This window comes from Gastrolobium bilobum, unplaced genomic scaffold, assembly GCF_033153095.1.
Source record: "Gastrolobium bilobum isolate Gb01-03AN ecotype WA unplaced genomic scaffold, APGP_CSIRO_Gbil_v1 utg28196, whole genome shotgun sequence".
In the NCBI taxonomy this organism is placed as follows: Eukaryota; Viridiplantae; Streptophyta; class Magnoliopsida; order Fabales; family Fabaceae; genus Gastrolobium; species Gastrolobium bilobum.
The window spans coordinates 88,949-97,295 of NW_026897317.1; the positions used below are offsets into that span (position 1 = coordinate 88,949).

The following is an 8,347-nucleotide window of genomic DNA, read 5'->3' on the forward strand; positions in this document are numbered from 1 at the left end:
GTTGGATCTGCAGACTGCTCATTAACTCACGGAATTTGGCATCGGTGAATTGAGTACCATTATCTGTAATGACTTCTCTGGGGATGCCGAAGCGGTAGACAATGCTTCTCCAAAAGAACCTCCTTGCTTTCTGGGATGTAATTGTGGCTAAGGGTTCTGCCTCTACCCACTTAGTAAAGTAGTCTATGGCGACAATCAACCATTGGACCCAGCCAGCCGCCATGGGGAAGGGACCCAGAATGTCGATTCCCCATTTGTAGAAAGACCATGGTAAGGTGATTGACGTCAACTCTTCAGGCGGTGCTTTGTGTATGTCGGCGAACCTCTACACTTTTCACACTTCTTGACGTGCTAATGGGCTTCACGCTCCATGGTTGGCCAGTAAAACCCAGCTCACAGTGCTTTCTTTACCAACGAGTGGCCGCCCATGTGGTGGTCGTTGATTTCTTCATGGATTTCTTCCAACACGTACTGGACATCACCGGGATTCAAACATTTCAGGAGTGGGGTTGAGAGTCCTCGCTTGTACAACCGCCCTTGTACTATGCAGAAATGGGCGCTTCTTTGCACTATTTTTTGAGCTTCTTTTCAGTCACGGGGTAGGGCCCCTTCAGCCAAGTAGTTGACAATGGGTGTTGTCCAGGTTTCTTCAGCGACTTCAGGGGCTGATTCTGAAATGCTCATGATTATGCATGGGCTTGGCATATTATGCTGGATTACTGAACGGTTATTACCTGGGCTTTTGGTGCTCGCCAACTTGGCGAGAATGTCTGCCCGGGTGTTTTCAGCACGCCTGATATGCTCCACCTCAACGCCTTCGAAGCTTTCAATCAACTCTTTGACCTTCTCTAAGTATCTGCACATCAATGGTCCTTTGGTTTGGTACTCGCCGGAGATCTGAAATGTTACCGACTGGGAGTCACTAAAGACTTTCTCACATTCTTCTGACCACCGAAAGGCGGTTCCTCTTTTGAGTAGGCTAAAAAGGGGAAGAGACTTATGTGCCGAATTTGCCAAAAAATGGGTGAGAGCTACTAACCTTCCCGTCAGCTGTTGAACTTCTTTGATTGTTTGCAGGCTTCGCATTTCAATGACCGCCTTGCACTTGTCAGGATTGACCTCGATACTTCTCTCAGTAAGCATGAAGCCTAGGAATTTGCCTGCGGGAACGCCGAAAGCGCACATGCTGGGATTAAGGCGCATGTTGAACTTTCTCAATCTTTCAAACACGCCTTGAAGGTCTGACAAGTGCTGTTCTGGCGTTTTTGATTTGGCGATTATGTCATCGATATAGACTTCGATGCAGTCGCCGATCTGGTCTCTGAACACTTCGTTCATCATCCTTTGATACGTGGCCCCTACATTCTTCAAACTGAAAGGCATCATGGTATAACAGTAGTTGGCGTTCTGGGTGATGAACACTGTTTTGTCTTGGTCCTCCTCGAGTAGCGGGATTTGATTGTAACCAGAATACGAATCCATGAATGATAACATTTTGAAACCTGATGCGTTATCGACCAACTGGTCGATGCTGGGAAAAGGATAGGCGTCCTTGGGACAGACCTTGTTTAGGTCAGTGTAGTCGATACACATTCTCCACGCGCCATTTGGCTTCTTTACCAATACTGGATTGGATAACCAAGTTGTGTACTTGATTTCCTTGATGAACTCGGCGCCATGGAGCCTTTTAACTTCTTCATCAATGACCTTCTGGCGATCGGAACCAAACTTCCTCTTTTTCTGGAAAACTGGCTTTGCTTTGGGATCCACAGACAGCATACTTCTAGGTCAATACCCAACATGTCTGATGGTTTCCAAGCAAACAGATCTCTGTTGTCTCTTAGCAGCTTGATCAACTTGCCTTTCATTTCGGGGTTGATGGTCACCCCGATGGTTGTTGTTTGATGATCTGCATCGCCTAACACAATGTGTTCCAATGCTCCATCAGGCGTGGGTCTGGCATGCTCCACCCGAGGATCATCTCTTGCGTCAAATTCCACTAAGAAACATTGGTTATGCTCCTTCCCCATCTCACCAGGACTTCCTTCAGCTGGCGGGGTTGTCCTTTGTTGGGGTGCCAGTTCATCTTTGAAGGTGACTTTGGCCATTGGTCTCAAGGATATGTTGTAGCAGCTCCTGGCTACTATCTGATCTCCTCGCACCGTCGCGGCTTTATTATCTCTGGCTATGAACTTCATCGCCAAGTGGGGGTGTGAGACGCTCGCCTCAAAGGCGGCAAACATCCTCCATCCGAGGATGGCGTTATAAGCTGACGGAGTGTCAAGCACCAGGAACTGAATGTCAGATGACCATGAGGTGGGTGGCGTTCCGAGGGAGAGATGCAAGTTTATCACTCCCAGTGGCTTGGTGGTGGTAGCATTGAAACCTGAGAGTTCTCCTGCGACGGGAGTTAAATCATTAACTGTAAAACCTAGCGCCCTGAAACATGGTAAAAACAAAATATCAGCAGAACTGCCGTGATCGAAAAACACGCGATTAACGCCAAAGTTGGCAATTATTGCTTGAATGACAAGCGGGTCATCATGTCCTGGGAGGACGTCGCCCAGATTGCCGCTATCCCACACGATTTTAGGCCTGGTTGGACCACAATCAACTTTTACTTTGCTAATGACTTTGCCAGCAACCGCCAAACACTGTTTCAAGTGTTTCTTCCTGGCGTTCGCCATTTCTCCGCCTCTGCTCAATCCGCTGGAGATCATGTTTATCACTTCGTGCTTGATGACAGCTGAGTCTTCGTCCTCTTCTTCTCGTCTTCCTCTATGGCTTGGGCTTTTTTGCACTCTGCACCTTCTTGGCGAGTCTTCTCTCCTGTCACGTTCGTGGCGGGGTCGAGAATTCGTTTGGTTGATTCTTCTTATTTTAGGTGATCTGCTACGCTCGTGGTGTCGCCTTCCAGTTCCGGCAGGGCGAGCACCGTCTCCTACCCGCCTTTGAGCATCGCCCTTGATGAGCTCCTCAATCTCATCTTTGAGGTGTCTGCATTCCTCAGTACTATCGCCATTGCTGCAGTGGAACTTGCATTACGATGCGGCTTCTCTTGTTGGTTGCTGGAGCCGTTGGTTACTCTTTGGTTCCTCTTTGTATTCAGTTTGCAGGACGCTGTGTGATTGGCGTTCTGATGTATCGCGTCCTGAAGGGCGACTGGCATATTTAGATGATTTGTGACCCTTCCTACTTTCATCAGCGTGGTTCTTACCTTTACTGACCGTCTTTTCTTGGCTATGGGCGTCATCGACTCGACTCCCTTTGTACTCTTCAATTCTCATGAACTCCTAGGCTTTTTTCCTCACCTCTTCTAAGTCAGTAATTTCATGGCGAGCGAGTTCGTACGCGAACGCTCTCTGTCGCAAGCCTGACAGGAGTATATGCACCTGCACCTTTGGGTCTAAGCCTTGCACTTGCAGGGCCTCTTTATCAAAACAGTCTAGAAAGGATCTAAGGGACTCGCCAGATTGTTGTCGAATCTTTTCAAGGGAGTGGACAGACTTAGGCACAGGGCGGCTGGTTGCGAAATGGGACTAAAACTTGCTTGTCAAATCATCCCAGGACGCAATGCTGCCGGTTGGTAGGGTGGTGTACCATATCAGAGCTCTCCCTCCCAGAAGCGTTGGGAAAGTCCTGCACATGAGAAGGTCCGTCTCACCATGAAGGGTCATTGCTCCCTTAAACTTTTGGATCCACTCAAAAGGATCAGTGTCACCAACATACGTGGTGATATTAGAAGGGCCTTTGAATCCGAGGGGTATGGGGGTTAACCGCAAGCTATCGGTCAAAGGTTTGTTACGCCCTGAAGTATGAGCAAGCGTTATTCTTACATTGGGGTTACGTGCATGCTGGTCCGGTTGCGGGTGAGGTATTTGTGGGGCTTCAATAGAGTAAGAGAGGGCTGGGACTTGGTGCAAGGCTTGGTGGGCGCCATATGGTGGCTGACTAGGATTCGGACAAGATGCCTGGGGTTGTGGAATGGCCAAGTTATCTGGTTGCATGGCGTAACTGTGGAATGGGAAGTCAATATAGTAAGGTTGTTGGAAAGGAGCAGCAACATTATGTGTGTAAGGTCCAGGGGGTATGGGGCGACCATGGAAACTCGATGATCATTGTACATTGCTATAGGCTGACTTTGGGCCGGTTGTGGACGATAGGCGAGTGGGACAGCTTGTGGAACAATAGTGGGGAATGGCATTTCGAAATGAACTCCCGACGGTGGGGATTGGTTTGGGACCAAATTTTCTCCTTGGATTTCACGTATGGCTACGCGATGATTCAACTGTGCTATTCTAGCGCCAGCTGCTGGTAATTGTGGACCAACAGATTGTAGCACTGGGGGAAGGGCCTCGCCAGCGGCTCGCTCAGCTGGGGCTGAATGCATGGATGGCGGGGAGTTGGAATGTACTATTTGTACGTGCCCTTCTGGCGTCGTGGCCCTAGCTTGTTCTGCTCTTCTTGTGGTGACTACCATGTTTAGTTGTAAGATGCGTCTTGTGGATCTTTGGTAGGAGAATGGGAATAGAAGTTTATAGTTTCCCACATACGGCGCCAATGTACCGTTGGGATCTATAAGCCCACTATGTTCCCTTCAGGGATGAGTCACTGTATGGATAATACCCTTAGCACAGGTACAGACCAGGCTAAGAGGTATTGTGCCAAGTATAAGCAAGCAATCAATGATGGATAAATAAGTGATAATATGACTCAAAGTAAATGGGCAGAATAACGATACATAAGATATTTTCATGGTGTGCCCAAAGGGGCTATTTATAGGGAAAATGGTGTGGGTTGGTGAGGAGGGGGTCAACCCTCCTTGGGATTCACTCCCATGGTGGCAGTGTTTTGCGTGGCAGGCGCTGCTGTTGTAGCAGCGCTGCGCCTTCTATGCCTGGCGATGTCAGCGTTGGGCAAAGGGGTGGTTTCCCTTTAAGGTGCCTGTGACGGTCACCTTTGGGGGTTAAGGTCCCAAGATGGGACATTTTGGTGCTTCCCCTTGGACGCGTCGCAGCATTGGGGATGAAAGGGTCCACGTCAGCCCTAAGGGCTGATGTGGGTTGGAGCCTGGAGCTGGGCCTGAGCCATTGGGCCGCTTAGTAGTTGGGCCATCCGGATCACAATTCAAATTCTATTATTTTGTGGTAGCAAAGATTATTTTCCATAATGTATTCCACTTTTTTCTAATATGGCACACAAAAAGTTATTTACATTCCCAATATGGCACAATGAAAGGTTTCAACCTGTCATATAAAGATACTAAAAAAGAGATTACACATAATGTAGATACTAAAATGCAAAGATTACACATAATGTATAACTAAATAAATATGACATTCATACACTTACCTATTACCCAAGGAAAATACACCACCACTCCTAATCATTCCTCCATCCAATTCATGAGCTCCATCACTTATGCAAGGAAGTGCTTGTAGCATTTCAACCCTTGTCTTATATACTTGAAGGCGAGAAAAGAGATTATAAAACAGAGTTTCTCTAAGGCCATAAGTCCATAACCACTAGGAGTTACACAAAATAGGTTTGAGCTGTCTACACTAATCATATTTACAGCAAAGCTAAGAAATCCAGCTGGACACTCCCCACTGGGTAATCTTGGGTTTTAAATTATGTAGCACCGACACTGACACGGGACACAGGATACGACACGACACGACACGACACGACACGACACTCCGATACGTTAATTCTAAAAAATGTTAAATTTCGACACGTTAAGACACGTTTTGATATTATATAATATTTTTAATTTATATAGTGTATATTATATTTAGTATTCAATAATTTAACAAAAAAAAAAGCTAAAATTATAATACACATTAATTTTGCAAAGAAATATAAGATATCCCAAATGTTTATATTAAACTCAATAAAATCGTAATCGTAATCTAACGAATCTAATAGTTGAAACTCAAAATGCAATGCAATGTAACTTTTAAACCTTTTTTGAATCTTTGTAGCGAGTATTAGAGTGTCGGGAAGTGTCGGAATGTCGAGAAGTGTCGGGCACAACACGTCAGAATTTTTGAAATATCGGTGCTTCATAGGTTTTAAATGTCCAACTTCCGCTGTGGGTCATCAACCACATATTTACCAGCATAAGGCCTCAAACAAAGGAGAGAGAGAAAAGTTCAAAATAAACACTAATTCATCCAAAGCCCTTCCAGTAAAGGCATCTAGCCCGTGAAGACCACAGCTTTTATTTATGCAGCCTTCCTTAGCATACATTTCAATAGCTTTAACTCCTTCATAAGTTCTACAAACAATTGCAAGCATACTCTCCACTCCTACATACTCTGAGAAAAGTCTGTATTTCGATCCAGTATAGTGAAACCACCTGCTTGTGTGCTTAGGGCATGTTTTGGTGCATGGTATAGGATAAGACCTGATAGTATAAGACCTGATAGTATAAGACTTGATTGTATAAGACCTGATTAAATTTTAATACTATCCAGCATTTGGTATGATATTGTATAAGATAATATCCTCCAATATTTTAAAAATTAATATATTAAAAAAAATTATTTTAATATATAAATATTGAAATGATATATTAGTTCTTGGGAATTGTACTTGCAAGCAATATTAATACATCAATCCCTTATCATGCCTAATCCACCACTCATAGGCCGGATTAAGTTATACATCATTTTGATGTATAAAGGGGTCATGCTGTATAAGCTTATACTATACGATGGTCACACCAAACAACTGAAAATGTCATAACGTATAGTATAAGCTTATACTATCAGGCCTTATACATCACACCAAACAAGCCCTTAATCATATTCATAGATATTAGCAAGAAATTACCAATACAGAGAAATAAATTATTTTCATCTTGTTTAAAGATAATGTCACTGAGACTGAAGAAACAAGAGAAGCTATTACAAGGTTGATATAAGGGCATGATAACCCCAACGATGGACTGACTCATATTTTAGTCAAGGGTTCGTGTATTTTTTTCATGTTAAAAAATTAAAATGCCCACTTTTGTAATTTACACCAATTTTTCTATCAATATTTTACTTCAATCAAGCAAAGATTTTCAAAACTTAAATTAATTTTTCGGTAATATTTTAGTCTACCAAACAATTTTTTTTTATCTTTCCAATCAAACGGATTTTCGTACAATATTTCCAGTAATATCGTGATAAAAAAAAAATTCTTCTACCAAACTCTCCGAGGAGAAGAAATCAAACCTTGAACCGTGTTGTGAAGTAGACAATTAAGCTATAGAATTTACATGGGACTTGAACATTTACAATGAGAATTAAGTGGTAATTGGTGAAGTTTGAAAATATTAGTGCTTTTAAACAACCAACTTCAACCAACCACCCGTTAGTAGTATCCAACTATCCATCCTTTTTACAAAGGTGTGACCGGCCACATCACTATAATCTTGGTTTTTTTTTTTTTCTCAAAATTTATCAAAGTTGGCATTAATTTCCATGAATAACTGATGCTTCAACATGAAGTTATTTTAAAATGAAAATTATGGGGAAAAAAAAAAAGAAATGAGTGGATCAATGTAATCAAAGGAAACAAAAGTAGAAATGGTGAAATTGACCGTGTTAGTGGGTGTTTAAGAGGTATAATTCTCTTGTTTTTGTTGATTTGGTGTAGCGAATTGTAAAAAAGGGAATGACGAACCTGCTCAGTGCCATAAGGGAATGAATGACCCTGGAGGCCTGATTTTGGTAATGGACATGTAAACTTGACTCTTTGTTATACATTGGGCCTTCATATAGATTCGGGGTTTATATGGCTAATGATAAAAATTTTCAAGTGGTGCCTTTATTTGCAAGAATAAGAATAATAAACAAACATCGAAAATGTTTTAGGTTTCAAGTTTTTGTATCCTTTGTAAAATGTGTTATTAAGTTTTAGAATGTTAGTTACGTTTCTAGTTTTTTGTTTTTGGTTTTTTTTAAAGAAAAATAGTAAGGATGTTAGTGAGTTTTCTTGCATGATTTAATTTGTTGCTAGTTTAATTAGAGAGTTATGTACTAATTTATATATTGGATTAATTTTTTTAATAATATTGTTGTCTTTTTTTTGTGTGACCATTCCATTGTGTTTAGATGTTTATTTTTATCTTTTATGTAGTCAAGAAAAGAAATAAAAAATTAATATATATATATATATATATATATATATATATATATATCGAAAAAGTCTTTGGCAATTTAAATGATATAAAGTTATATCATTTTAGGAGAGAGACAGATACAAGAAATTATTTTTTATTTAAAATTTAAATTAAAAAATCACTCACTTTCTCTCACATGATTTTCATTTCTTGTGTCTATCTCTCTCCTAA

At 42.0% G+C, this 8,347-nt stretch overlaps 1 pseudogene; it reads right to left on the minus strand.

Moving 5' to 3' along the window:
• Positions 1-5,206: 5,206 nt before the first annotated feature.
• Positions 5,207-6,327, minus strand: LOC133305940 (protein DEFECTIVE IN MERISTEM SILENCING 3-like; annotated as a pseudogene).
• Positions 6,328-8,347: the final 2,020 nt, after the last annotated feature.